Source organism: Schistocerca piceifrons, chromosome 3 (assembly GCF_021461385.2).
Source record: "Schistocerca piceifrons isolate TAMUIC-IGC-003096 chromosome 3, iqSchPice1.1, whole genome shotgun sequence".
Taxonomy (NCBI): domain Eukaryota; kingdom Metazoa; phylum Arthropoda; class Insecta; order Orthoptera; family Acrididae; genus Schistocerca; species Schistocerca piceifrons.
The window spans coordinates 264082877-264108024 of NC_060140.1; the positions used below are offsets into that span (position 1 = coordinate 264082877).

At 44.8% G+C, this 25148-nt stretch overlaps 6 non-coding genes across 6 annotated transcripts; 3 read left to right on the forward strand and 3 right to left on the reverse strand.

Annotated features, from left to right (window-relative positions):
- Positions 1-6494: 6494 nt before the first annotated feature.
- Positions 6495-6566, reverse strand: Trnaa-cgc. Its single transcript has one exon. It is a non-coding gene; the product is annotated as a tRNA-Ala (tRNA).
- A 118-nt stretch (positions 6567-6684) lies between these two features.
- On the forward strand, positions 6685-6756 carry Trnaw-cca. The gene has a single exon. It is a non-coding gene; the product is annotated as a tRNA-Trp (tRNA).
- Positions 6757-14992: 8236 nt separating this feature from the next.
- Positions 14993-15064, reverse strand: Trnaa-cgc. Its single transcript has one exon. It is a non-coding gene; the product is annotated as a tRNA-Ala (tRNA).
- Positions 15065-15182: 118 nt separating this feature from the next.
- Positions 15183-15254, forward strand: Trnaw-cca. The gene has a single exon. It is a non-coding gene; the product is annotated as a tRNA-Trp (tRNA).
- A 5228-nt stretch (positions 15255-20482) lies between these two features.
- Positions 20483-20554, reverse strand: Trnaa-cgc. The gene has a single exon. It is a non-coding gene; the product is annotated as a tRNA-Ala (tRNA).
- Positions 20555-20672: 118 nt separating this feature from the next.
- On the forward strand, positions 20673-20744 carry Trnaw-cca. The gene has a single exon. It is a non-coding gene; the product is annotated as a tRNA-Trp (tRNA).
- The last annotated feature ends 4404 nt before the right edge of the window (positions 20745-25148 follow it).

Sequence of the window (25148 nt, forward strand, 5' to 3'; positions counted from 1 at the left end):
TTACAAGAGGTGGCCTTGCAAGAAATAAACCTTACCGGTTTTGTTGCAATAATCAATTCTTCCCCAGAAATGAACGTGGGGACTGCCGTCGTAATTAGGGAAGGTATTCCAGTTGTCCACATAGAAAGGTTAGAATCCGGTCGAGGACTGAGTGTCATTATTTTTGGCGTTACTGTTATTAATTTGTACGTGCCTTCCGGGAGTACTCGTAGAGCTGACAGAGCACGCTTTTATAAGAAAGATATCATTTATTTACTGCGGAACAATCCTCCGCTGCTAATCATTGGAGGCGATTTTAATTGTGTATTGTCCAGAAAAGATCAGACACCGCATTTTAATTATTCACCTGAGTTAAACCGTCTTGTTTCTGATCTTAAACTCAAGGACACCTGGGAAGCTCGGTACCCAACTTTAGTGAGGTACACACTGAAAGGGTACAGTACCGCCCGACATTGAAAATAGGTACAACATACTTCATTATTTTTGTCAGAACAACACTTTTTTTGTAAAATAACTCAATTTCAATTAATACAGCGAAGCCGGATACCAGTGTGGGAAAGAATGACTATTTATTTAATTGATCACATGTGCACTCCCACAAAATAAATCCCTACATCCAGTTTGGTGAGAACTGTGAAATGAATGAATGTATGGTCGTCTGCTAACCACAGATAGTGAATGTGAATATATGATCATCTTCGAGACGATTCTTTGGCCACCTTTGGTGGGACCAAAGAGATGAAATTTACCAGAGCTTTGAGCGCCTGAAATGTGGCTGACCAATACAGTAGCAAGGTGCTCCCCCACCTCGACAGAGATGGGAGATGACCTGGAGAACGGCCATGTTTCGGCACTCTGCCGCTGGATCTTGTGCTGTTAAGACCTGTTTTAGTTGTGCTCCGTAAAGACAAAAGAGTGGAGACATGGTATGCATGTGGAATATTTAAGAGTAGCTTGAAATAATAATTTCTCTATTTCAGGAACTTTTGTGGGGAGAATTAAGTGTCAGGCAGGTAATATTAATGGGATTGTAGTAATCTTCGGAAGTGACCAACGGTCACAATGAAACCACGTGTAGCAATAAGTTGAAATACTTCCGTGTGCTTAAGTTAAGCTGAATTACTAGTGTGTGTACAATAAGTTGAAATATTTAAGAAATAGCGTGTGTACCATAAGTTGAAATATTTAAGAAATGGCGTGTGCAGGACTTGAAATTAGAGACGAGTACTTCCACGTGGTGAGTACTGTGTGAGTCTCAATCTGTGTATGAGACAAAAGATAAAGAGAAGTACTCGTCCATGGTATCAGTTGAGGACTCTCGTGTGTGATGAATACGTTCTTAATATTACTTTGCGTGATATGATTCCGTGTGACGTTAAGCAAGGTGAGTCGGCCGTCTATCCAGCAACGCCACTTGGCTTGCATTGCACAGGAAGACGTGAATATATCTCCAGAGTTCATAGTAGGAAAGTAGAATTAAGAAGTGGGGCAGTGTCGTGTGAAACTGGGATAAATATTAATTGAAGTGGGAAAGCTGAAAGTGATAGTGTTGTGACTATTTAATGTTTTATATTTCTTATTGCAGTGTGATGTATGTCATGTAATTTGGGTATGTGTGGTTAGCATTAGAGAGTAGCAAGGTAGTTTCAAAAGATTAGTGGGTTATGCCTGTTTCTTCTGTATCGCTCGATCTGGAGGAAAGTTTCGTGATGATGATTGTGAGAGTCGAAGTGTGAGATATAATAAAAGATCCACCATCCTATCCAGAAAGTGCACTGTAGCGTTAAATAATTATGAGACCATAATATAGAGATTCACCAATCTAAAGCCATGCCCACTGGGCGGAATTTCTCATGGGTAATTGTTGTAGGTTATAGAATTTGTGTGCTTAGGTTATAGAATTTATCGGAATAAATAAGATAGTGAAAAGAAAAAGATTGGTGGACTTTTCCTTCGAATTGTATGTTGTCATGATGTCCCGAATTTATAATGTGTGCGCCATTCATATTCAGTGCGGTGGCCACGTGTTGATAAAAGCCGTTAAATAAAAGACAAAAAGAAAATGTGGTATTGCCAGTGCGTAGTGAACAGTCAGAGTTCTGTAAATCACTGATAGTCAGATGCGTGTTTCCGTTGCGTATTAATCATATAGGAGGATAACTTGTAACTTAAGTGTGAGTACTAGAGTTCATGTTACTCGATAAATAAGAATGAATCCACTCGCTTGGCAGACCACTCATCTTGCAGGCCTGACTGCTTGATGCCACAGTATGAGCAAGGCATGTGGGTGCCTCTCATAATTTCGACCCTGCCAGGATATTTTGCTGTTAGGGTTTGCTGTTAAGATTTTTTTTATTTTTAATGGAATATAAGAATGAATCCACTTGAATCCACTCGCTTGGCAGGCCACTCATCTTGCAGGCCTGACTGCTTGATGCCACAGTATGAGCAAGGCATGTGGGTGCCTCTCAACACACATCGTTGGAAATTCCTGTAGCAGGATCGACAGAATTTGTGTGTCTGACAATTTAGTAACTAACTTATTAAATGTATAAACTATTCCTACCAGCTCCTCAGACCACAGTGGCGTGGTTGCGTGTATCAACTTACAACAACAACCCACGCGCTGGTTTAAAAATCAGTGGCATCTTAATCTTTCATTACTAACCGACTCAGATCTGGAGGAGGCCGTAAGGCGTGCTTGGGACCAGTGCCTCCACACTATTCATGCCTTCCCTAGCATTATGGCATGGTGGACCTATAAAGTGAAGCCCAAATTGCGCAGGGTCCTTATGTCCTTTGGTATTGAACGGGCTGCTGGGATTCGCAGGACAATGGAATTTTACTACTCCGTATTACGAGATTTGTATGACAGAGCGGATGCCACGTCTACTAGAATAGAGGAAATTCAGAGGATCAAAGCTAAATTAATCAGTCTGAAACGGGAGCAGTTAGAAGGACTTAAGGTTCGATCCAAAGTTAAATCTGTACGCGCAGACGAAACGGTGGCATTGTATCACCTTGTCAAACACGCGAGGAATAGAAGGAGGGCTGAAAACTGATGAACTTAAACTCGAAGATGGCACGACGGTCACAAATCAACGCGATATCGTCAGAGAACTTTACAGCTACTTTGTCAGGACTTATACTTCAAACGCTCCCCATGCAGACAGCGCTTCTCAACTCCTTGATGTTCTTACTTCGAGGATAACTGCAGACCAGAGTGACAGTCTTTCTTTGGGTTTCAGTCATGAAGACGTTTTCGACATCATCTGCAGTTCCCCTACTAACAAGTCCCCTGGGCCTGACGGTCTTCCCATTGAATTTTATAAAAAGTACTGGCACATACTAGGAGAGGAGGTCACAGACATGGTGAACGAGGTCTTGCAGGGGCAGTCTGTTCCAGGAGAGTTTAAAGAATGTAAAATTGTTCTCCTCTTTAAGACCAGAGGTGGAAAATCTGTAACAAATCTTCGGCCGATATCACTACTGAATTCCGATTACAAGATTGTAGCCCGTGCAGTTAAGATGAGGCTTCTGCCACTCACTTCCAACATACTTTGCAAACAGCAAACATGTGCTTTTCGGCGGACTATACTGCAAGCGGTCGCCTTTTATAGGGATATTATTGCGCTAGCTGACGCCGGCAACGTAAGATGTGGTCTGCTCTTTCTCGATTTTTTTAAGGCATTTGATCTTGTCATTCACACGTACCTACTAGAGACACTGCGGCGCTTGGGTTTCTTACTGTCCGCGATCGCAATAATAAAAAAAATGTGGCCATCGGAATCACTGCAAAAATTTCAGTAAATTCGCAACTCACGAAACGGCTCCTAATCGACAGAGGTGATCCTCAGGGCAGCCCCTTGTCGATGTTGCTGTTCGTCATTTCGCTCGAGCCGCTCCTCACGCCGGCCGGAGTGGCCGTGCGGTTCTAGGCGCTACAGTCTGGAACCGCGTGACCGCTACGGTCGCAGGTTCGAATCCTGCCTCGGGCATGGATGTCTGTGATGTCCTTAAGTTAGTTAGGTTTAGGTAGTTCTAAGTTCTAGGGGACTGATCAGTAAATTCGCAACTCACGAAACGGCTCCTAATCGACAGAGGTGATCCTCAGGGCAGCCCCTTGTCGATGTTGCTGTTCGTCATTTCGCTCGAGCCGCTCCTCACGCCGGCCGGAGTGGCCGTGCGGTTCTAGGCGCTACAGTCTGGAACCGCGTGACCGCTACGGTCGCAGGTTCGAATCCTGCCTCGGGCATGGATGTCTGTGATGTCCTTACGTTAGTTAGGTTTAGGTAGTTCTAAGTTCTAGGGGACTGATGACCACAGCAGTTAAGTCCCATAGTGCTCAGAACCCTTTGATTTTTTCGCTCCTCACGCACCTGCAGGCGAATATTAGTGGTTTAACGATCTCAGGAGTGAAGTAACAGGAGCCTATGCGGATGATGTTGGGATTGTTACCAGAGATGAGTCTGACGTCACTACGCTTGAAGCTGTCCTCAAGACCTACTGTCAGGCGTCTGGAGCACACATCAATGAATGGAAAAGCAATTTTTTAAATCTGCGAGGCCTTGATCGTCTTCACATTTCATGTGCCACACACGTCAGTGAACTTAAAGCTCTAGGGATAGTGTTGAAGGCGTCAACATTAAGCATGACTGCAGCGAACTGGAGGGATGTGGCTCACAAAATCAACGGTGCAGTAATTGATAACTACCACAGAAGTCTGAACCAATTCGACAGAATTACGTTGATTAATACGTGTGTTTTATCTAAGGCCTTCTACACGGCGCAGGTTCTTCCTATTCTTGCAGGAGTGGCTGAAACTATCATGTCAAAGGTTACGAATTTTCTATGGAAAGGCGAGATCTTTCGTGTATCTGCACGAACAGCAGCGCTACACCCTACGCATGGAGGGATGGGATTGGTTGACATACGGCGCAAAGCACTGGCTCTGTACGTATCACGTACGGCGGCAATCATACAGAATGATCCTCATGATCTTACGGCACAGTTATTTCATGCTGTCTGGCCACACAGTCTTGAATCTCCGCTGAATGTTCAACCTATTTGTTACCGGCTTAAACATATCAGAGAGTATTATCTCGAGTATAGCTACCTTAGTCCCCAGATACGACAACCACAGTCTTTAACGGCAAAAGCAATTTTGGCAGAAAGGAGGGAACGCGAAAGCCAGAATCCGATTTTTAACAAATATAGTGGAGTCAAATGGGATACAGTATGGCGAAATGTTGGCTCCACTGTTTTGAGCTCGGATGCTCGTACTGCGTGGTACCAATGAGCGACTCCACCGGATAGGACTGAGTGCTACCGACCACTGTCTTCACTGCAACCTCATAGATACCGTGCTGCACAGATGCACCTGTGGGGAACGTCTCCACAACTGGAACTGAATTCAGGAACAACTCGCACTTATCACTCGCAGTGTTCCCGCCAATGTCCAGACGATCATGATCTATCGACCTGATTTTAAGTTTTACCCGCAGACGAAATATAATACTGTGAGTTGGTTACTGGGTAATTATTCTAGTTATATCTTTAACAAACTTGGCGATGATGATCCTGTCGCATTCAAAATGCATATGGCAATCGAATTTCACAAAACTCATCAATACAAGAATCATGGCAAGAACTTTGTAAATATGCTTAAAATTGTACTCAAGAAAATGGGAATAGGATAGTGTACCGGGTGTGTGGGGGTGGATTGGGGCGCGAAGCACCTATAGTGCCGCGAAGAGGCCCCACTGCTTCTGCGTCGTGTCCTGACTTCAGCCTGCGCCTCGCTACCTCCCTCCAACAGTGCACGTGGATCACCAGAATACACTTCGATCCGAGATGAGACAGCTTTAATTTTTATTTCTTCTTGAATAAATGCTCACGGCGGTCCCCAAAGGAGGGGATTTAATTATTTCTTTTTTTTAAAAAAAACAAAACTACCAAAAATTTTGTTTTCAAAAAAAGAAAACATAAAAAATTTAACAAACACTTTAAAAACAATTGCAAAAATAAAACATAGAACAAGTAAAGGAAAATTATTAACAAATAATGGAAAAAATATTTAATAGAGCGGTGGAAAAAAAATTGGCTATGATACCTGAAAAAATCAAAGTTGGTCATAAAAAGAAAAAAAAAGTCGTAGAGCATTTGACTGCAGATCAAGAGGTCCCCGGTTCAATCCCGGGTGCCCCCTTCGTTTTTCAGTATCTCGAAAAAACAAATGACGATTGTCGCGGTGAGTTGCAAATACATGTTTGAGATGCACTCCGCACGCCATACCGAAGGCTTTGGAGCAACATTTAAATGTGGGGGGGGGGGGGGGGGATCGCAGCCCAGGGTCTTGCAGGTCATCGTCCTCCCGCCATGAGGTCGAACTATACGAAATCCACTTGCTTGGGGGAAGAATCTTGTACACTGAATTTTATAGAATATGGTGATAGGCAAAAGTTTCATGTACTGATGCACGGAGAAACAAAAATTGGAGGAGCTGGGATTTGAACCCAGGACTTTCTGCATGCGAAGCACACACTCTACCACTGAGTTACACCCCCGCCAGAGCAAGTACATCTGGGACGAGTGTCTCGTGGATCCTACTGTCATTATGTCTTAGGTCTGAACGGTACAGTAAGTGTTCGAGGAACCTATTCATGACAAGACCTAAGCAGCGTGGACTCCGTGGCGCAACGGTAGCGCGTCTTACTCCAGATCAGAAGGTTGCGTGTTCAAATTACGTCGGGGTCACAATGAAATTTTCGTTTACGAAAGCCATAGGCGAGTATGTCAGTTTAATCAGATACCAAACGATTACAGAGAACGGACGAACAGAACTTGCTTGAAAAAAGCCACTAGTGCAATTTTCGCATTCTGACATTAAGGTGAAGGCGCCGACTCGCACTTTCTCCAGGCGCGAGGTGTCTAGTATTTTTGATATTTATATCGTTTAACGCTAATATATAACTGAGAGATAATGATTACGCAGTATTTTGCTCTATTAGGCGTCTTTTGCCAGGCAGAGTATAATATTTTTCCTTAAGTTATGGGAATAGAAAGATCGTGAAAGGGGGTATAGCTCAGTCGTAGAGCATTCGACTGCAGATCGAGAGACGCAGTCGGCTTTTGGCGGCCATGGTGTGCGGACCTCCGGCGTGTGCTGTGCGCTGCGGTCTGCTGCGCTCCGCTCGGTAAGTCAAGTGCCTGTTGCGTTATTTGAGACTCTTGCTGGATTCATATTAGAAGGAGAGGTGGATCAGCCTAATAGAAGAGACACATTGAAATTTGTTTTTGACCAGAAAGGGCAGAGACCGAATTCGTTCGAAATTGAGACATGGTTAGAAGAAGTTGTGAAAATTTCGTTTGGGGATGTTATAGGTATTCACCTTTCAGTTGTGAGTAGCATTGTGTATGTCAAGCTTAAAAACACGGAATTGTGTCGCAAAATTGTGGAATCTAGTGGCGGAACATTTAAGTTCAAAGATCACGATGGCAATGTTAGTGAAGTTCGTGTTACGCATGCTGGCTTTGGATTAAGAACTGTCCGCGTCTTTGAGCTACCATTTGAAATCACCGCTGAGCAGATCAATTCAGTGATAGCTCCTTATGTGAGAATAATTAGCAATTTTGCAGAAAAGTGGTCTCCTGCTCACAAGTTCCCCGTCTTGAATGATATCAGGCAACTGCGAGTTGATTTACACAAGCACATACCCTCGTATATAAATGTTTGTGGTTATCTGGCTATAGTCTATATGATGGGCAGGCAAGAACCTGCGCGTCTTGCGGCGGTACAGGCCATGTCCGCTCGCAGTGTATACAACGCCGAGTGGCCCAGCTACCTGCGGGGCGAAGCAGTGAGACCCCCAGCCATGTCAACGTTGCCTTTAACTTACGTAGCGGCAGCCGCAGGACAACTCCATACGCGTGACACTCCTGACGCTACTCGGGACGCTACCTAGGATGATGCAGCTCACGACAATGAAGTGATAATGGAAGTTAACGACTCGACGGTGACAACACAGCGAAAGAGTCAAGACAAAGAACCAAATATCTCTGTTCAAATAGAACAAACTCCTGAACCGGTTATAGTGCTTCAGAATGAGCAGTCCCCAGAAAACCACAAGGAAACCAACCCATCACTGCCAGCGAACAGGACCGAGCGCAAGAAACCCAAGATGTAATGGAAACGATGAAACATCCCCAAGAGTCAGTCCTCCAAGGAAACATAAAAAGAGGAGACTAGCTCATAAGGGAGCTGAACAACTGGCACCCCCTTTGCGAGAAAAAGCAAAGCAGATTAGCAACAAACTGCATGAAGAACAACATCGTAATCCAGTACTGAGAATGCAGGCACCTGACCCCTTGCAAGCCAAATCAAATACACCATGCCCCATGTCAACGGACCATTCGTCACACGAGAGGGTGAAGCTGATAGTAAATTTCGATGCAGACAAGGTTTTCCCCTGATACTAGAAATGCAGAAAAAGAGACATCGAAAGTTAATCAACACAAAACCTGGGCTGATGAATCGGATGAAACGAATCAAGATGAAGAATTGAATGAAACTGGAGGAACAGAACAGACTCCTGCCCCAAGAGATCAACTGAACACGATGGATACATCATTGCCGGAACATACATGTGAAAAAGGATTTTCCTCCGACAGCACTTCGTATGACGAATATTGACTTCGGTAATGAATAGGACAATATGAACGCAGCGCAAGCCTACAAAATCGCTACGTTGAACATTAATAAGATACGCTTCTCCCTGCATTTACATCATCTGCAAGACTTTCTATACGCAGCTGACGTTGATATACTACTGTTACAGGAAGTAACAGATATTAAATTAGACAAGATACGTGGATATGTATGTATGAAACAGGCGAAATACCCTCAGACTTCAAGAAGAATATAATAATTCCAATCCCAAAGAAAGCAGGTGTTGACAGATGTGAAAATTACCGAACTATCTGTTGTGTCGGTAGCTGGGCCGACACCGTGAAGTTGAGATTGCTGAAAATGAACTCTAGACTAACGCTGTAGCCGATAGTGCACGCACGGCTAAAGCAGACGGGCGTGAAGTCTGGAACATGAGAACTTATAAATGAATAAGAAGAAAAGTATGTAGATGCTTATTACTTATCTTTTAATTAGTCCTTGGAATACATCTCTCTTGAATACTCGTAAGCTATAGGCACTGATACAAATGGCGCCTTGCTAGTTCGTAGCCATTAACTTAGCTGATGGCTATTCTGTCTCTCGGCTAATGAGAGAGAAAGGCTTCGCACAACGGGGCGGTAGCTAGGTTCTCGTACAACTGGGCGGTAGCTAGGTTCTCGTACAACTGGGCGGTAGCTAGGTTTTCGTACAACTGGGGCGAGTCTTCTGTCGTATCACGAGACCTGCCTTGGTGGTGGCGCTAGGTCTGCGATTAGACAGTGGCGACACGCGGGTCCAACATGTACTAAATGGACCGCGGCCGATTTAAGCTACCACCTAGCAAGTGTGGTGTCTGGCGGTGACACCACACTATCAGCTTAATAAGTCACAGCTGCAAAATACTAACACGAATTCTTTACAGACGAATGGAAAAACTAGTAGAAGCCAACCTCGGGGAAGATCAGTTTGGATTCCGTAGAAACACTGGAACACATGAGGCAATACTGACCTTACGACTTATCTTAGAAGAAAGATTAAGGAAAGGCAAACCTACGTTTCTAGCATTTGTAGACTTAGAGAAAGCTTTTGACAATGTTGACTGGAATACTCTCTTTCAAATTCTAAAGGTGGCAGGGGTAAAATACAGGGAGCGAAAGGCTATTTACAATTTGTACAGAAACCAGATGGCAGTTATAAGAGTCGAGGGACATGAAAGGGAAGCAGTGGTTGGGAAGGGAGTAAGACAGGGTTGTAGCCTCTCCCCGATGTTGTTGAGCAAGCAGTAAAGGAAACAAAAGAAAAATTAGGAGTAGGTATTAAAATTCATGGAGAAGAAATAAAAACTTTGAGGTTTGCCGATGACATTGTAATTCTGTCAGAGACAGCAAAGGACTTGGAAGAGCAGTTGAATGGAATGGACAGTGTCTTGAAAGGAGGATATAAGATGAACATCAACAAAAGCAAAACAAAGATAATGGAATGTAGTCTAATTAAGTCGGGTGATGCTGAGGGAATTAGATTAGGAAATGAGGCACTTAAAGTAGTAAAGGAGTTTTGCTATTTGGGGAGCAAAATAACTGATGATGGTCGAAGTAGAGAGGATATAAAATGTAGGCTGGCAATGGCAAGGAAAGCGTTTCTGAAGAAGAGAAATTTGTTAACATCCGGTATTGATTTAAGTGTCAGGAAGTCATTTCTGAAAGTATTCGTATGGAGTGTAGCCATGTATGGAAGTGAAACATGGACGATAAATAGTTTGGACAAGAAGAGAATAGAAGCTTTTGAAATGTGGTGCTACAGAAGAATCCTGAAGATTAGATGGGTAGATCACATAACTAATGAGGAAGTATTGAATAGGATTGGGGAGAAGAGAAGTTTGTGGCACAACTTGACCAGAAGAAGGGATCGGTTGGTAGGACATGTTCTGAGGCATCAAGGGATCACCAATTTGGTATTGAAGGGCAGCGTGGAGGGTAAAAATCGTAGAGGGAGACCAAGAGATGAATACACTAAGCAGATTCAAAAGGATGTAGGTTGCAGTAGGTACTGGGAGATGAAAAAGCTTGCACAGGATAGAGTAGCATGGAGAGCTGCATCAAACCAGTCTCAGGACTGAAGACCACAACAACAACAACGTGGATACAACGCAATAATAAACCCCGGTATTGGTGCAGAGCTGGGAACCGCAATTCTCACGAAAGAAGGCATCCGTGTCACACAAATAGCAAAACTTGAAAACAGCAGAGGGGTTGCAGTGACTGTTAATAATGCCCGCATCATCAACGTTTATGCACCGTCAGGCAACAATAACAGGCGTGCTAGAGCGGATTTTTTTAGAAGGGAAATCGTTCATCTCTTCGGTACACGTCAAGATTATATAATCCTAGCCGGCGATTTTAATTCTGTACTTAGCCCGAACGACCGACCAGTCCACCAAATGCAGTTAACCGAAACCTGGGAACATACCCATGGCGCACAGTCCGGTTTCACATATTTTAACAGTCACTCAGCAAGCAGGCTAGACAGAATTTACGTGTCGTCCAACCTTAAGAACCATGTACTCCAGTCTGAGGTCTGGCCCACTATGTTTTCTGACCATGCCGCGTACATCACCACAGTAAATTTGGAAAAACAGGAGACTTACCGAGCGAGGGGCATATGGAAACTCAACATTACACATCTCCAAGATGAGGAATGTCGCGTAGCATTTACTAATGTGTGGCAAGAATGCGAGAAACGATTCCCGCAATACAGTTCTGCCATAGCTTGGTGGTTACAATGTGCGAAGCCTAAAATAAGAAGAATGCTGATGAATTACTCGCGACAGAAAAGTTTCTGGATTAAAAAGACGACTGAATTTTATTTTAGCTGCCTTACAGACCTGTACACCTTGGACACACGATTAATGGAGAACTTTAGCCGGATTCAGAAAGTCAAAGCAAAACTTTTAGCGCTGAAGCGGCGACAGTCAGAAGGTTTTGAAGTCAGAGCGAGACTACACAACATTATAGAAGGGGAAGAAACGGCTATGTACCATTTAATGCGTGAGAATAAGAGAGGAAACAGAAAAATACTGACAGAAATTAACAGATGGGACCAAGCACACAAAACAGCATGAAATTCAAAACGCTGTTCATATATATATCTCAGATATGATGTCCACCAAACCTAACGTCGACGAGGCGCGGCGTGATCTTGTTAGAAACGTAGCAGGACGAATTAGTACAGAGCAAGTGGAAAATCTCATGGCCGAAATAGAAGAGGATGAACTGAAAGACGCAATATCACAGAGCCCTAAAAATAAGTCTCCAGGACCTGATGGTATCCCGGTGGAATTCTACCAAGTGTTCTGGCCACAAACGAAAAGCAAGTTGCTATGTGTGTACAACGAAATCATGAGTGGCACTGTTGCCGCTCCCAAAGAATTTCCTGAAGGGATCATAGTTCTAATTCCTAAAAACTCACTTAGCAAAGCGATTGAAAACCTTCGCCCAGTAACATTACTCAACAGTGATTACAAAATTATGGCCCGCGTATTAGCAAGAAGAATAAAAATGGTTATTAACTCTGTAACTGGCATGTACGAAACATGTGTAGGCAAAGACAGAAACATCTATCAGAATATATGCGAATATAGGGATATAATATCAACCGCAAATGTATGCTGAATAGAATGTGCTTTAGTGTCATTAGACTTCGAGAAGGCGTTTGACAGAGTCGATCATAAGTATCTCCTTGGTATCATGGAAGTAATGGGATTCCCACCACGATTCGTGAGGATTATTCAACAAATTCTGAAAAACAGTGTAGCACGAATAATGATAAACGGACAACTAAGTAGAGAGATTGAATTGACTGGGTCTGTACGCCAAGGTTGCCCAATGTCAATGGCCCCTTTCGCAATAGCAATAGAACCTCTCCTCGCGACACTCACGCATCACCTGCAAGGATTGTGTATAAACTGCAAGAAAATAGTGTGCAACGCCTACGCAGATGATGTGGGCGTACTGGTTATAAATGAAGATGAAGTGGCGAAAGCTCTTCAGATTGTACACACATACGAACTTGCTTCTGGCGCCAAACTAAATAAAAGGAAGTCAGGCATCATGAACCTATGCAGAGGAATATCCACGCAAAATAGGGGACAATTGACGGAAGTATCTACATTGAAATGTTTGGGTATTGAATTTAGGAGCAACATCCAACACACTATTGCCGTCAATTATAAGTAACTACTTGCAAGCATACGAACATCCGCACAAGGAAACAGTATGAGGCAACTGGACGAGATACAGAAAATCAAACTAGTAAATGTGTATATAACATCCAAACTTAACTATGTTGTCCAAACTTAACTATGTTGTCCAAGCTTTTCCGATGCCATTAGGAACAGCCAGAAGAATTTTATCTGCGATAGGAAGCTTTGTATGCCAAGGCAACATTTTCAAAGTTAAGTTCAATACACTAACACTCCCAACAAGGAAAGGAGGTTTAAACCTTGTTGAAGTCACTTACAGGTCACGAGCGTTATGTGTGTGTCGAATGTGCAAGCAATGGAAACAGATGCCCGACAGCTTAACGGCTCACTTGCTGAATGAAATTGCTCCAACAAGCATGCAGCCGCCAATAGATGTGAAGCATATACCAGCTGGTCTTTGTCACCTGAAAACTTCTCTTGTTGAGTACAGTTATATCGCCTCGAGGCTCTCAGAACAGCAGTTGAAGAGAGTAAAGGATATCTATACATATTTGATGGAAGCTAAGGAAGGAAATATTATTGAAAGAAAATACCCCAACAACGACTGGTCTGCAATTTGGAAAAATATCCACGATCGGAACTTACCCTCTAAGGTGAAAGCAACTTGGTATAATGCAGTCAACAGGAAAATATCAACTAATTCCAAATTGCATGCTATACATCTCACAAATTCGCCCTTGTGCGCATCATGCAACCTTCTTGACACTGAAGAACACCGATTCGTGTGTGAAAGAGTAAGAGACATATGGCATATAGTCAAGCAGAAATTAGCGACCGTTAGCAGAAAATCTCCAACCGTTTTCACCGCCGCAGATTTTCTGACTCCTCACGCAGTGCCATACCCTGCTACGAAAAGAAATGCTGTTAACTGGCTAAAAGGGCACACTGTGCACTATATCTTGAAGGCAGAAAATAAAAGCAAAGAAGATTACTGGGTGTATCTAACGACTCAGCACCATCATCTCATGCGGACGAAAGACTACAAAAAAAATTACGCATGCTTCCTAAATAGAATCATGGAATAAAATTATACAGAGAACAATAACAGATAAAGATTGGTACGGAATTCAGAGATGTCAGCCTTGCACGATTACAGACACCTGGAACCGGAATGACTTCGATCCTTTCACGAGACACTGCAGAAAAGAAGTCAAGTCCGTGGCAAGACGCACCGGTCTACATCCTCATGAAGAAATTAGACATCAAGTTTTACGTATTTTATTTTTTTTAATTATCTTAGACCATACGCGGAGAAGTTTTAAGTTCTAAAAAACGTTTTTCAAGGGGATGCAAGATTTTATGTTTTCCTTATGAAGATGAGAGACTTCACGTTTCAGTTTATTTTAATATACTTGTCTTTCCATTAGCAAGAGGAAGATTCATTACCTTTAATTAATATTAAGAAGAAATATTTATTCTCATTTCTGTTAGCTAAGGTAATTTAGGCATCCAGCTTACAGAAAAAAATTAAGAAGCCGAAATAAAAATAAAATAAAATAAAAAGATACAAAAAAAGAAAAAGTGGCCGAGCACTGGCAAAAAGTAAGAAAAATGAGGATTTGGCATCAAAAACATAAATAGTTCATAAAATAAAAAAAGTAAAAAAAAATTGGTAGAAGGATGGACTCATTATTATTATTATTATTATTATAAAAACGACAAAAAAAAGAAAAAAGTTGGTAGAGCACTTGCCCGCTAAGGCAAAGGTCCCGAGCTCGAGAAAAAAAAAAAAGTCGTAGAGCATTCGACAGCAGATCGAGAGGTCCCCGGTTCAATCCCGGGTGCCCCCTTCATTTTTCAGTATCTCGAAAAAACAAATGACGATTGTCGCGGTGAGTTGCAAATACATGTTTGAGATGCACCCTGCACGCCATACCGAAGGCTTTGGAGCAACATTTCAATGGGGGGGCATCGCAGCCCAGGGTCTTGCAGGTCATCGTCCTCCCGCCATGAGGTCGAACTATACGAAATCCACTTGCTTGGGGGAAGAATCTTGTACACTGAATTTTATAGAATATGGTGATAGGCAAAAGTTTTCATGTACTGCTGCACGGAGAAACAAAAATTGGAGGAGCTGGGATTTGAACCCAGGACTTTCTGCATGCGAAGCAGACACTCTACCACTGAGTTACACCCCCGCCAGAGCAAGTACATCTGGGACGAGTGTCTCGTGGATCCTACTGTCATTATTTCTTAGGCTTGAACGGTACAGTAAGTGTTCGAGGAACCTATTCATGACAAGACCTAAGCAGCGTGGACTCCGTGGCACAACGGTAGCGCGTCTGACTCCAGATGAGAAGGTTGCGTGTTCAAATCACGTCGGGGTCCCAATGAAATTTTTGACATCCATTGCAGACATATTTCTCTGTGCTTGCCACTTACTTGCGTCGTTTTGGCGGCACATGCGCACGCAATTTTGTGCGGACTTATTTATTAGCTTTTGAATGTGGCTGGTGTATGTTGTACGCTGGCGGAATTTTAAGTCGTTTGTGTCGACAAAGTGTATGCTCCTTGTGACGACGATGCTTCCGCAGTTGTGCCCGCTTCCTTTATTCTTAATTATTATTATTATTTATTGTCTTTGAGTGTGTCTGGTGTGTGCCACCCGTCGGAGGCAATGTCTTATCGCTCATGCCGACGAACTGCATGGAATAGTATTGGCGGCGCACATGTACTTTTACTCTGTCTGTTTCTTTTACTACTTTACCTATGTCTCCTGTCTCCACTTGTTGGGGATGACTTTTACCGTTGTTGTCGATTGCATGCGTCGTTTGGTAGCGCACATGACTTTTCGTTGTGCCACTTTGTGCCTGTGATTTACTTTTGTGTACGGCGTCGGCGGTTTGTTTTTTACCGCTCCTGTCGCTCGACTGCGTCGTCCTCGCTGTGCCGGGGCGCCGCTTAACTGTTGGTGTTTTTACTGTGCCTGGTGTTCGGTAGCCTGCGGTGGATCGTTTTCGCCGTTCATGTTCACATGTTGCTTTGCCTTGGCGGCGCCGTTGTGACCGTTATTGTGGACCCTTCTTTCGTGTGTATTCTCTGTATGCTACCTGCCACCTGTCGGTATGCCATTTTCGCCGATCTTGTCCACAATACGCGTTATCTTCGCGGCGCTATTGCTTCGCTTCTTGTGAACACTGCATTTGTTGTTCTTTGCCTTGTGTATGGTTCCTGACACTCGTCGGTGGCACATTCTTACCGTTAATGTCAACAAAACGCGTAGTCCGCATAAGGTCTATGCTTTAAAAACTCTTATGTGAAACCCGTTGCCATGTCGCCTTTTTGCAAGAAGTGACACGTGAGGCTCTGATGTTTCTAAACGACTTGAGTACCTACGTAATTGTGGATAATGTGGTGTCTGACGATGTCACCGGCACTGCTATTTTAGTCTGCCCCGGCCTCACTGTCACGAATATTGAGTGTCTACCTACTGGCCACGCTATTGCGTGCACTATTGAAGGCATTGTGTTTGTTAATGTTTATTCTCCTTCCGGCAGCGACTACGCGGCGCGGCGGCTCTCTTACGGTCAGGAGCTGTGTGAGGTTTTGCACCGGAATTCCGCTCATTTAATCTTAGGCGGTGATTTTAATGCGGTCCCCGATGATCGCGACCAGGAGCCGCGCCCCAACAAGTGTCAGGAACTCCGCACGCTCCTGACAAGTTTTAACCTCAAGGACACGTGGCGAATGCTCCTCCCGGTTGAAACCCAATATACTTATTTTTATCCCACGGGACACAGCCGACTCGATCGGATTTATGTGTCATCGTCACTAGCAGCACCGGTGACTCGATCTGAGGTCAGGCCAGTTATTTTTTCAGATCACTGCAGTTATATTTGTGAACTTTCTCTTCCACTATCTAGGTCTTACTATCGCAAAAATCTATGGAAGTTTAACTGCAGCCTGCTCGCCGACTCCCATTTTAGGCAGTCCTTTACTGATACGTGGCACATACTTTTGCAGACTAAACCCGGTGATAGTAGCGTTCTCGAGTGGTGGTTTGGCGCTGCCAAACCTTCAGTCCGGACCTTTTTAATTAATTTTAGCCGCGACGCGGCGCACTGGCGTCGCTCGACGTCACAATTTTATCAGAGCTGTTTAAAGGACCTCGCCCGACAAGTTGCGGCCCAGCCACATCTTCTTCCCATTTTCAAACAATTTCAGGCCGAACTTTTGACCGATCTGCGGCGGAAGTCTAGCGGGCCGGTTACTCGGAGCCAGCCTGTGGGTGCCGTGGACGGGGAGCCGCTCTCTAAATATCATCTCAACAGAGAGCGGAAGATGCGCGAACGATTGGCCTTTAATGCGTGGGTCACTCGGGATGGAATAAAGACTTCCGACCGGGTGACGATTGAGAATGAAATCCACGCACATTTTGAGTCTCTTTTTCAAGATGTTGATGTCGATCCCGCTGCGCTGCGTCGTATTTTACAGGGGGTTCCTAATGTTTTAAGCCGCACAGACCGTGTCCATCTTAATGAGGCTTTTACGTCAGATGACTTGCACGAAGCTGTCAAGCGCAGTCCTAGGGGGAAATCTCCCGGAATGGACGGCATTCCCGCTGAATTTTATTTGCAGTTTTTTAACTTTTTACGCGATACTTTAACTACTATCGCCAATGAAGTTCTTAATGGAGCTCCTCTACCACCGGAATTTGCAGCGGGGTGCATCACGCTCCTTCCGAAATCTAAAGCGACGCCGACTATACATACTGTTCGACCGATCACTCTGTTGAACGCGGATTATAAGATCATGGCGAGGTGCGTCGCGCACAGACTGCGGCAAGTCATGCCGCGCGTTCTCTGTGAACATCAGACGTGTGCTGTGCGTGACAGGAATATTTTTGATGCCGTTCTGGCCTATAGGGACTGTATCGGCTTTGTACGCGGCAACAGGGTTCGGTCGGCAGCGATTATGTTGGTCGATTTCCAGATTGCATTTGACAGGGTTGGCCATGCCTATTTACGGCGTGTGATGGTTGCAATTGGGTTTGGCCGTAAGTTTACCCACACGGTTCAGGGTTTTTTGCGTAATGCCACTCTAGTGTCATCGTCAATGGGTCCCTCAGGCCACCTATACGTCTCACTCGCTCGGTCAGACAGGGTTGCCCATTGTCAATGACACTTTACGCTTTAGCCCTCGACCCGCTGCTGCGGTCTATCTGCCACGAGTGTCCGGGGATCCAACTTGGGGAAGATCGTCTTACTTGCCAGGCTTATGCCAACGATCTTGGAGTGTTCTTGGGTCGGCCGGCAGATGTAGATACCCTGTACTCTGTTCTCCGGCAATTTGAGAAGGCGACGGGGGCCATTGTGAATGTTCACTAGACGGTTTTGCTTCCCCTTACTCCACGGATGAGTCATGTGCGTCGACATTGGTTCAGTGTTGTGCAGCAGCACAAAGTCCTGGGGGTTATTTTATCTGATAATCCTCAGCGCATGGAGGCTCTGAATTGGCGTCCCACCTTACACAAAATTAGGGCGGTTGTTAAAATTCATGCGGCCCGCCATTTGGCGCTTTCTGGTAAGGTGCAGCTTTTCAATACTACCATCTTAGCTAGAGCGTGGTATTTAGCACAAGTTTCCCCGGTACCTAAGCTCCTAGATCGCGCTATTAAACAGGCCGTCTACTGGCTCCTTTGGAAAGGGGACATTTTCAAAGTTTCCTTAGCCACCTGCACCTTAAATCCCGCCGATGGGGGACTCGGTCTGGTGGATTTTTCCGCCAAATGCGCGGCGCTCCTCCTCAAACGGACTACGACCGCGTTAGAGAAGGGCACCAGCAGTGCCACGGTCATGTTGTTCACTCAATACCACCCGCCTTCCGTGGTTGCTCCGGTCTCTGTCAGCCACATACCCTTTGCGCTGAATTACGTGCGGCGCTTTTATTTTAACAACAGCTATCTTGCGCATAGTGGCTCCGGCGGAGGCCGTGTCGGCGACATTATCCGTGCTCTGCGGGGATCACCGGCCAGGAACAAGTGGGAGTACCGCATGCCGCACACTGACTGGCGAACAGTTTGGCGAAACATCGCCACCCCCGTCCTTCCTACACACGTTAGAGCGACGTGGGATAAAGTCGTCAATGGTACGATTCCTACTAATGCTAAACTGCACTCTATTCATCTGAGTCCGTCCGCCGCCTGCGAAGAGTGCCATGAAGAGGATACCATTGAACATCGCTTTGTGTGCCGTCGGTTCCGTGCTGTGTGGGACACTGCTAGGGATATGGTGCGTCTCGTCAACAGGGTGTCTACAGCGCAGGTGTAAGGCGTTTCCGACCACCAAACGCAATGCCACCATCTGGTTATTCGGTCATACAATACATTCTCTATTTTGTCTCAAACTGACGGATCGTCTGAATTTTCTCACATACTTATGGGCTGAACATGGCAATTACCGTGTTCGAAGAAACTATGCTATGACTTTTGCAAATTTTTTGCATGTCGCCTTGGCGCATGCTTTTCCTCTTTTCCCGATGTCGACTTAATTAAATTTACACTTTCCTTCTTAAAACTATGACGTGATAGTAAGAGACCTCGTCTTGCGATGAATGTATAATCAGTACCAGAAACGAAAAATATAACGTAAACGGGAGACATTTCTCCCTTGGGAACAGCCTCGTATATGGTATTATGCGAGGATATTTTGTTTTACCTTTCTTTAATTTCTTAGTGTTTACCACTCTGCCATGTATCGGTTTGGGATCGTGATGCCGAGGAGAGGCGTTGCATGAAAGTGTCCGCCTTTTTTTTTTGTGGACATAACGTTGTGTTTCATTGATTTTACTTTGGTCAGGATTCCTGGTGTGTTTTCCCTTATTGAATTGCGTTATTTTCCATGTCTTCTCGTTTCTTCGGAGTGATCACCGCTCCACTTTTCTCCACGGTTACGTCCGTGTTTATTAATTTCTCCATTGCTGGATGGCGTTTTGCTTTGTGTGCTGACTGGACTTTTCTTTGACTCCTTTTAGAAGGTTATATCTATTTTTTTTCTTTCTGTTTTCCCACTTCACGAAGCCTTCATATGATTACTCTGATTTCCGTGAAGATGCATACATTTCTGTTTTCCCTTCTCACAAGGTATGCCTCAGAGGAAGGAGGCTTACTTTGCAACCTTCTTTGGTCAACGTTCGTTTTCGTTTCAGTTACATCTGGCACCAGCACTAACTATAGCTGAGAAGCTCGCCGACGAAGGCGTTATTTGGAGAGTGAAAGGACGGGCTATAAGGGGAGATGGGAGGCCCGAAAAAAAAAGAAAAAAATCCTGGGTGCCCCTACATTTTTCAGTATCTCGAAAGAACAAATGACGATTGTCGCGGTGAGTTGCAAATAGATGTTTGAGATGCACCCTGCACGCCATACCGAAGGCTTTGGAGCAACATTTCAATGGGGGTGGGGGATCGCAGCCCAGGGTCTTGCAGGTCATCGTCCTCCCGCCATGAGGTCGAACTGGACGAAATCCACTTGCTTGGGGGAAGAATCTTGTACACTGAATTTTGTAGAATATGGTGGTAGGCAAAAGTTTTCATGTACTGCTGCACGGAGAAACAAAAATTGGAGGAGCTGGGATTTGAACCCAGGACTTTCTGCATGCGAAGCAGACACTCTACCACTGAGTTAAACCCCCGCCGGAGCAAGTACAGCTGGGACGAGTGTCTCGTGGATCCTACTGTCATTATTTCTTAGGTTTGAACGGTACAGTAACTGTTCGAGGAACCTATTCATGACAAGACCTAAGCAGCGTGGACTCCGTGGCGCAACGGTAACGCGTCTGACTCCAGATCAGAAGGTTGCGTGTTCAAATCACGTCGGGGTCACAATGAAATTTTTGTTTACGGAAGCCATAGGCGAGTATGTCAGTTTAATCAGATACCAAACGATTACGGAGAACGGACGAACAGAACTTGCTTGAAAAAAGCTACTAGTGCAATTTTCGCGTTCTGACAATAAGGTGAAGGCGCCGACTCGCACTTTCTGCAGGCGCGAAGTGTCTAGTATTTTTGATATTTATATCGTTTAACGCTAATATATAACAGAGATAATGATTACGCAATATTTTGCTCGATTAGACGTCTTTAGCCAGGCAGAGTATAATATTTTTCCTTAACTTATGGGAACAGAAAGATCGTGAAAGGGGGTATAGCTCAGTCGTTTCGAGTCGTAGCCGCGGTGCGGGACGGACGTGTGGCGGCTGGGTTGGCGTCTTGAAGTAAACAACGGCTGTTTGCTGCCACGAGGTTAGTCACTTCGTTACCTTTGCGAGTTAGGCTACGTTTACTGATGTCAAGGTAGAATGAACGCGATTACAGTAATGAGGAAAACACACGATTAAATTTACTTTCGACAGAAATTTCTTGAGGCCTAAGGCATATGAAGTAAAACAGTGGTTACTCAATGCTGTTAAGATTACTGGCAATGACATAATAGGTGTGCATTTATCGTTCGTTTCAAATGCGGCTTTTGTGAAACTGACTAACCCAGATTTGTGTGTCTCTATTATGGATAAGTGTGGCGGAGTACTGAAGTTTAAACATTCCGACGGTACAGTGAGTGATGTTTCCGTCTCACACGCCGGATTAGGCATACGTACAATTAGGGTCTTTGAGTTGCCATTTGAGGTTTCCGCAGAGGAAATTAATAAAATCCTTCGACCGTATTGCCGTGTTATTTCGAAAATTGCTGAAAACTGGTCGGAGCCACATATGTTTCCTGTCCTGAATGGAGTCCGCCAAGTTAAGATAAATCTTCAAAGGCACATACCGTCATATGTAAATGTATGTGGACACCGCGCCATAGTTATCTACGACGGTCAACTCAAGACATGTGCAACTCATCAGAGCACATACGCAGTGAATGTAGCAAACGGCGTGTCCCACAGCTACCGAGCGGGGAGGCTGCAGTTCCTGGCGCTGCTGCCACGTACGGTTGCAAATTTGCAGAAACGTCAACAGTTGAGCACATGGAACAAGTCGAAGCACTGGCGGCCGCCACAACCGCCACAGAGTTGACCGACTCCGTGGATGACCGAGCAGCTGCTGTTAGGCGCTCTTACGACGATACAACTGCGATAAGTGATACGGACGGAAGACCAACAGAACTGCGGGAGACGATACAGTCAAGCAAAGCCGTAGGTACTGAACAGCAATCTTCGGACTCACAGCGACACGAAGTGCCTAAGAATCTACCAAGTCACTGATGGAAGTCGACAAACTACTCGACCTCCCGCCAGACGCACAGGGCGAACGAGCTGCAAGGATGTCGAGTGATGGCGACGCTGGCGTCCGTAACCGAGCCGTACATCACCCGGCAATGCAAGGAGGACAACCTCCGGAACCCCAAACGACACATGCGGAAGTGAAGGAACCCCCAACTGAGGCTCTTAGAGAAACTCCCACGAGGAACTCTGAGACAACGACAGAACCGCTCTTACCACCGTCTTCTTCCACCGAACCACCAGAACATTCGCCTGACTTGTCTCCTACAGGAACCCTGCGAAGGAGGAAGTAGTCGTTTGGCACACAAAGCGGCAGAGACATTGGCCCCATCTCTCAGGGAAAAGCTGAAACATCTACAGAACAAGGATCAGAAGGCAGAAGATCTGGAGCCGGCAGGGACTACTGGGCACCCGGAGAGAACGGACTGGCAAGAAGACCCGGGGGGTGACCATCACCCATCGCAAACTGGACTCACGAACAAATTTCCAGAAGGTGAGACACTGCCAGGTCAACACGCATCAGCAGCACACGTCAATTGGGCGGACGATGACGCAGATCAGGGTGTAGATAACATGGACGATGACCCAAGTCAAGAAGAAGACCTTTTTTATTAACAGAGTTGGCAAGATAGTCTTGAGACTAAACGTGGGACGGATGACGACAGAAAAATTTCATATGAAAGTACTACGCAATCAATAACCTCACCTGAACTATCTGGCACATGCTCCAAACTTATAATGTGACCACATTAAATATTAACAAAATTCAAAATGCAACTAAAGTGGCCGCACTTCAAGATTTTATCTATCAGTCGGACACCGATATTGCCCTTTTACAGGAAGTGCTTATTCGAGACCTTCATATCCCAGGATTCAATGCTATTATAAATATAGCTCTAGAACATAGTTGTGGGACGGCTATTCTTGCCAGAGAGGGCATCGAAATGACAGACATTTGTAAATTAGACTCTGGGAGGGGCATTCGGTGTAACATCCGTAATACAGCTATTGTAAATGTTTATGCACCATCAGGCAACAATGCACGAGAAGAAAGGGCCACGTTTTACAAAAGTGATATCTTAATTTTACTTCAGGACAATCCTGCTGGTGTTTTACTTGGAGGTGACTGGAATTACGTACTAAATGACAAGGACCAACGGCCAAATTGTAATAAGTCCAAGGAGCTACAGTATTTGGTGTCGCACATGAAATGGACAGATGCTTGGGAACTGAAATTTCCTACATTGGTCAAATTTACTTATTTTACTAGCAGGTCCCAAAGTAGGATTGATCGATTCTATGTATCATCTACTCTAGAAAATGAAGTTGCTGGCGTTGAAGTAATACCCACCTGTATTTCCGACCACCTAGGAGTAAAGTGCAGCATACGGTTAAGAAAGCAGTTAGCTTACTTGAGCAGGCCCTTTTGGAAACTGAATATAAGCATGTTACTGGAGAACGCGTTAGCTGCAGAAATACAAGAGACTTGGCGGGCCGCCTTACGAGTGCGTCACAAACATCGGTCCAACGTTGAATGGTGGACCGCTGTGGCGAAGAAAAAATTAAGGGCGGCTCTGATAGCGTTTAGCAAGGAGAGAATGAGGTGGATAAGACACACAACAGGGTTCCACTACGCATGCTTACGTGATCTTTACGAGGAGCCAATGTCCCAAGATATCTTAATGCAGATCAACAAAACAAAAGCAGCGCTACTCAATATTAAGAGATCACAGCTAGAAGGATTAAAAATCAGATCGCACTCACACAGTATTGTGGAAGACGAAACTGCCTCAATATATCACAACACGCAAAACAAAGGCGACGAAATTTTATAGGGTCCCTCAGAGCGGAAGACCAGAGAGTCCTCACCAACCAGAAGGACATGATCGACGAGGCGTATCGATTTTACAATACACTATATAGCGTCAATCAGATAGACGACAATGCTGTACGAGACCTCTTATCATCAACAGGCCTCAAGAACACTATAACGGAAGAGGACAACCGCAACTTCTATGCTGACCTCACCAAGGATGACGTTTTTGACGTAATTAGGTGCTCACCTTCCAAGAAGTCACCAGGTCCAGATGGGCTGCCACTGGAGTTTTACCGAACTTACTGGCATCTTATAGGCAATGAATTCACGGACATGGTAAACGAAATTCTTCATGGGGAGGATGTCCCGGTAGCCTTCAAACAGAGTATAACAGTGTTAATTCCAAAGGGCAGGACCACAGGTTTAAAGGATATCACTAAGACACGGCCCATCAGCCTATTGAATTCTGACTACAAAATCGTAGATAGGGTTCTTAGAGACTGCAACCGATTTTAGGAAAGATCATCGGCAGACATCAGACTTGTCTTCCAGGGCGTAGTATCTTTACAACTGTAAGTGCGTACAGGGACATAATTTCAATTTTTGCAAATACAACGGCAAATGGTGGTCTGGCTTTTATAGACCTTAGCAAGGCATTTGACAGGGACAATCATGAATATCTTCTGAGAACCATGACCTACATGGGGTTTTATGGTGGTAATGTGAACGTTTTAGCCAACATCTTAAAAGGTTTGACAACGAAAGTAACTATTAAAGGTCATCGCACTAAAGATATTCCCGTAGCCAGTGGAGTCCCTCAGGGGAGTCCATTGTCAATGATGTTATATGTAGTCGCCTTGGAACCACTTTTAAGGAGGTTAGACGACGTATTAGAGGGCATGCTAGTGTCAGGCATGAAATAGGTGACGAATGCATTCGCAGATGACGTAGGAGTGATAATTCGCAGCGCCGCAGACATCACAAGGTTAACAGAAAACTTGCAGTTGTACTGCACCGCATCGGGTGCGAGAATCAATGACACGAAGAGTTTTTCTAAATCTGCACGGACTATCTGACGTCACCATCACTAGGGCGAAGAGTGTGCACCGGCATACAGCCGTGGGAGTTACTCTCTACAGCTGCCCTCTGCGGATAATAGCATATAACTGGAGAACTGTACTCGGCAAGATC